The following is a 6,000-nucleotide window of genomic DNA, read 5'->3' as shown; positions in this document are numbered from 1 at the left end:
ACTCTGTATGACAGTCTCTAGATTTATCCACGTCTCTACAAATGACCCAATTTCCTTCCTTTTTATGGCTGAGTAATATTCCATTGTATATATGTACAACATCTTCTTTATCCATTCGTCTGTCGATGGGCATTTAGGTTGCTTCCATGACCTAGCTATTGTAAATAGTGCTGCAATGAACATTGGGGTGTATGTGTCTTTTTGAATTATGGTATTCTCTGGGTATATGCCCAGTAGTGGGATTGCTGGGTCATATGGTAATTCTATTTTTAGTTTTTTAAGGAACCTCCATACTGTTCTCCATGGTGGCTCTATCAATTTACATTCCCACCAACAGTGCCAGAGTGTTCCCTTTTTCCACACCCTCTCCAGCATTTGTTGTTGGTAGATTTTCTGATGATGCCCATTCTAACTGGTGTGAGGTGATACCTCTTTGTAGTTTTGATTTGCATTTCTCTAATAATTTGTGATGTTGAACAGCTTTTCATGTGCTTCTTGGCCATCTTTTTTGGAGAAATGTCTATTTAGGTCTTCTGCCCATTTTTGGATTGGATTGTTTGTTTCTTTAATATTGAGCTGCATGCCTCCAGCTCCATTTTTCCCCCTCAAGACTACTTTGGCTATTCAGGGTCTTTCTGTCTCTATACGAATTTTAAGATTTTTTGTTCTAGTTCTGTCAAAAATGCCATTGGTAATTTGATAAGGATTATATTGAATCTGTAGATTGCTTTGGGTCGTATAGTCATTTTCACAATATTGATTCTTCCTATCCAAGTACATGGTGTATCTCTCCATCTGTTTGTATCATCTTTAATTTCTTTCATCAGTGTCTTATAGTTTTCTGCATACAGGTCTTTTGTCTCCCTAGGTAGATTTATTCCTAGGTATTTTATTCTTTTTGTTGCAGTGGTAAATGGGAGTGTTTCCTTAATTTCTCTTTCAGATTTTTCATCATTAGTGTATAGGAATGCAAGAGATTTCTGTGTATTAATTTTGTATCCTGTAACTTTACCAAATTCATCGATTAGCTCTAGTAGTTTTCTGGTGGCATCTTTAGGATTCTCTATGTTTAGTATCATGTCTTCTGCAAACAGTAACAGTTTTACTTCTTCTTTTCCAATTTGTATTCCTTTTATTTCTTTTTCTTGTCTGATTGTCGTGGCTAGGACTTCCAAAACTATGTTGAATAATAGTGGTGAGAGTGGACATCCTTGTCTTGTTCCAGATCTTGGAGGAAGTGGTTTCAGTTTTTCATCATTGAGAATGATGTTTGCTGTGGGTTTTTCATATATGGCCCTTATTATGTTGAAGTAGGTTCCCTCTATGCCCACTTTCTGGAGAGTTTTTATCATAAATTGGTTGAATTTTGTCAAAAGCTTTTTCTGCATCTATTGAGATGATCATATGGTTTTTCTTCTTCAGTTTGTTCATATGGTGTATCACATTGTTTAATTTGCGTATATTGAAGAATCCTTGCATCCCTGGGATAAATCCCACTTGATCATGGTGTATGATCCTTTTAAAGTGGATTCTCTTTGCTAGTATTTTATTGAGGACTTTTGCATCTATATTCATCAGTGATATTGGTCTGTAATTTTTTTTTGTAGTATCTTTGTGTAGTTTGCGTATCAGGGTGACGGTGGCCTCATAGAATGAGTTTGGGAGTATTCCTCCCTATGCAGTTTTTTGAAAGAGTTTGTGAAAGATGGGTGTTAGCTCTTCTCTAAATGTTTGATAGAATTCACCTGTGAAGCCGTCTGGTCCTGGACTTTTGTTTGTTGGAAGATTTTTAATCACAGTTTCAATTTCATTACCTGTGATTGGTCTGTTCATATTTTCTATTTCTTCCTGGTTCAGTCTCGGAGGGTTATACCTTTCTAAGAATTTGTCCATTTCTTCCAGGTTGTCCATTTTATTGGCATAGAGTTGCTTGTAGTAGTCTCTTAGGATGCTTTGTATTTCTGCAGTGTATGTTGTAACTTCTCCTTTTTCATTTCTAATTTTATTGATTTGAGTCCTCTCCCTCTTTTTCTTGATGAGTCTGGTAATGGTTTATCAATTTTGTTTATCTTCTCAAAGAACCAACATTAGTTTTATTGATCTTTGCTATTGTTTTCTTTGTTTCTATTTCATTTATTTCTGCCCTGACCTTTATGATTTCTTTCCTTCTGCTAACTTTGGGTTTTGTTTGTTCATGTTACTCTACTTCCTTTAGGTGTAAGGTTAGATTGTTTATTTGATATTTTTCTTGTTTCTTGAGGTAGGCTTGTATAGCTATAAACTTCCCTCTTAGAACTGCTTTTGCTGCATCCCCTAGGTTTTGCATCATCGCGTTTTCATTGTCATTTGTCTCTAGGTATTTCTTGATTTCCTCTTTTATTTCTTCAGTGCTCTTTTGGTTATTTAGTAACGTATTGTTTAGCCTCCATGTGTTTGTGTTTTTTACGTTTTTTTCCCTGTAATTGATTTCTAATCTCATAGCATTGTGGTCTGAAAAGATGCTTGATATGATTTCAGTTTTCTTAAATTTACTGCAGCTTGATTTGTGGCCGAAGATGTGATCTAGCCTGGAGAATGTTCCATGCACAGTTGAGAAGAAAGTATAATCTGCTGCTTTTGGATAGAATGTCCTATAAATATCAATTAAATCTATCTGGTCTATTGTATTACTTAAAGCTTGTGTTTCCTTTTTAATTTTCTGTTTGGATAATCTGTCCATTGGTGTAAGTGAGGTGTTAAAGTCCCCCACTATTATTGTGTTACTGTCGATTTCCTCTTTTATAGCTGTTAGCAGTTGCCTTATGTATTGAGGTGCTCCTATGTTGGGTGCATATATACTTATAATTGTTATATCTTCTTCTTGGATTAATCCCTTGATCATTATGTAATGTCCTTCCTTGTCTCTTGTAACATTCTTTATTTGAAAGTCTATTTTATCTGATATGAGTATTGCTACTCCAGCTTTCTTTTGATTTCCATTTGCATAGAATATCTTTTTTCATCCCCTCACTTTCAGTTTGTATGTGTCCCTAGGTCTGAAGTGGGTCTCTTGTAGACAGCATATATATGGGTCTTGTTTTTGTATCCACTCAGGAAGCCTGTGTCTTTTGGTTGGAGCATTTAATCCATTCACGTTTAAGGAAATTATCAATATGTATGTTCCTATGATCATTTTCTTAATTGTTTTGGGTTTGTTTTTGCAGGTCCTTTTCTTCTTTTGTGTTTCCCACTTAGAGAAGTTCCTTTAGCATTTGTTGTAGAGCTGGTTTGGTGGTGCTGAATTCTCTTAGCTTTTGCTTGTCTGTAAAGCTTTTGATTTCTCCCTTGAATCTGAATGAGATCCTTGCCGAGTATAGTAATCTTGGTTGTAGGTTCTTCCTTTTCATCACTTTAAATATGTCATGCCACTCCCTACTGACTTGTACAGTTTCTGCTGGGAAATCAGCTGTTAACCTTATGGGAGTTCCCTTGTATGTTATTTGTTATTTTTCCCTTGCTGCTTTCAATAATTTTTCTTTCTCTTTAACGTTTGCCAATTTGATTACTATGTGTCCAGGCATGTTTCTCCCTGGATTTATCCTACCTGGGACTCTCTGCACTTCCTGGACTTGCGTGGCTATTTCCTTTCCCATGTTAGGGAAGTTTTTGACTGTAATCTCTTCAAATATTTTCTCTGGTCCTTTCTCTCTCTCTTCTCCGTCTGGGACCCCTAATATGTGAATGTTGGTGCATTTAATGTTGTCCCAGAGGTCTCTTAGGCTGTCTTCATTTCTTCTCATTCTTTTTTCTTTAGTCTGTTCTGCAGCAGTGAATTCCACCATTCTGTCTTCCAGGTCACTTATCCGTTCTTCTGCCTCAATTATCTGCTATTGACTCCTTCTAGTGTATTTTTCATTTCAGTTATTGTATTGTTCATCTCTGTTTATTTGTTCTTTAATTCTTCTAGGTCTTTTTTAAACATTTCTTGCATCTTCTTGATCTTTGCCTCCATTCTTTTTCTGAGGTCCTGGATCATCTTCACTATCATTATTCTGAATTCTTTTCCTGGAAGGTTGCCTCTCTCCCCTTCATTTAGTTGTTTTTCTGGGGTTTTATCTTGTTCCTTCATCTGGTACCTAGTCCTCTGTCTTTTCATTTTGTCTGTCTTTCTGTGAATGTGGTTTTTGTTCCACAGGCTGCAGGATTGTAGTTCTTTTTGCTTCTGCTCTCTGCCCTCTGGTGGATGAGGCTATCTATGAGGCTTGTGCAAATTTCCTCATGGGAGGGACTGGTGATGGGTAGAGCTGGCTGTTGCTCTGGTGGGCAGAGCTCAGTAAAACTTTAATCCACTTGTCTGCTGATGGGTGGGGCTGGGTTCCCTCCCTGTTGGTTGTTTGGCCTGAGGCAACCCAACAGTTGAGATTATGGGGCTCTTTTTTGGGGCTAATGGCGTACTCTGTGGGGGCTCACACCAAGGAGTACTTCTGAGAACTTCTGCTGCCAGTGTCCTTGTCCTCACAGTGAGGCACAGCCACCACCCCCACCCCCCGCCTCTGCAGGAGACCCTCCAACACTAGCAGATAGGTCTGTTTCAGTCTCCTATGGGGTCACTGCTCCTTCCCCTGGGTCCCAATGCGCATACTACTTTGTGTGTGCCCTCCAAGAGTGGAGTCTCTGTTTCCCCCAGTCCTGTTGAAGTTCTGCAATCAAATCCTGCTTGCCTTCAAAGTCTGATTCTCTAGGAATTCCTCCTCCCGTTGCCGGACCCCCAGGTTGGGAAGCCTGATGTGGGGCTCAGAACCTTCACTCCAGTGGGTGGACTTCTGTGGTATAAGTGTTCTCCAGTTTGTGAGTCCCCCACCCGGCAGTTATGGGATTGCGCCCCTCCTACCATCTCATTGTGGCTTCTTCTTTGTCTTTGGATGTGAGGTATCTTTTTTGTTGAGTTCCAGTGTCTTCCTATTGATGATTGTTCAGCAGTTAGTTGTGATTCCAGTGCTCTCACAAGAGGGAGTGAAAGCACGTCCCTCTACTCCCGATAGTTTGATTAATATGTGTCTTGGCGTGTTTCTCCTTGCATTTATCTTCTGTGGGACTCTCTGTGCTTCCTGGACTTGATTGACTGTTTCCTTTCCCATATTAGGGAAGTTTTCAACTCTAATCTCTTCAAATATTTTCTCAGTCCCTTTCTTTTTTTTCTTCTTCTTCTGGGACCCCTATAATTCGAATGTTGGTGCATTTAATGTTGTCCCAGTGGTCTCTGAGACTGTCCTCAATTCTTTTCTTTCTTTTTTCTTTATTCTGCTCTGCAGTAGTTGTTTCCACTATTTTATCTTCCAGGTCACTTATCCGTTCTTCTGCCTCAGTTATTCTGCTATGGATTCCTTCTAGAGAATTTTAAATTTCATTTATTGTGTTGTTCATCACTGTTTGTTTGCTCTTTAATTCTTCTAGGTCCTTGCTAAACGTTTCTTGTATTTTCTCCATTGTATTTCCAAGATTTTGGATCATCTTTACTATCATTACTCTGAATTCTTTTTCAGGTAGACTGCCTATTTCCTCTTCATTTGTTTGTCCTGGTGGGTTTTTTACCTTGCTCCTTCGTCTGCTGTGTGTTTCTCTGTTTTCTCATTTTGCTTAACTTACTGTGTTTGGGGTCTCCTTTTCACAGGCTGCAGGTTCGTAGTTCCCATTGATTTTGATGTCTGCCCCCTGTGGCTAAAGTTGGTTCAGTGGGTTGTGTAGGCTTCCTGGTGGAGGGGACTGGTGCCTGTGTTTTGGTGGATGACGCTGGATCTTGTCTTTTTGGGGGGCAGGACTGCATCCAGTTGTGTGTTTTGGGGTGTCTGTGACCTTATTATGATTTTAGGCAGCCTGTCTGCTAATGGGTGGAGTTGTGTTCCTGTCTTGCTAGTATTTTGGCATGGGGTATCCAGCAGTTCAGCTTGCTAGTTGTTGAGTGGAGCTGGGTCTTATCATTGAGATGGAGATCTCTTGGAGAGCTTTTGCCATTTGATATTA

Source organism: Balaenoptera borealis, assembly GCF_965194805.1.
Source record: "Balaenoptera borealis genome assembly, chromosome: 1".
NCBI classification, from domain to species: Eukaryota; Metazoa; Chordata; class Mammalia; order Artiodactyla; family Balaenopteridae; genus Balaenoptera; species Balaenoptera borealis.
Note: the sequence above shows the minus strand (reverse complement) of the source record.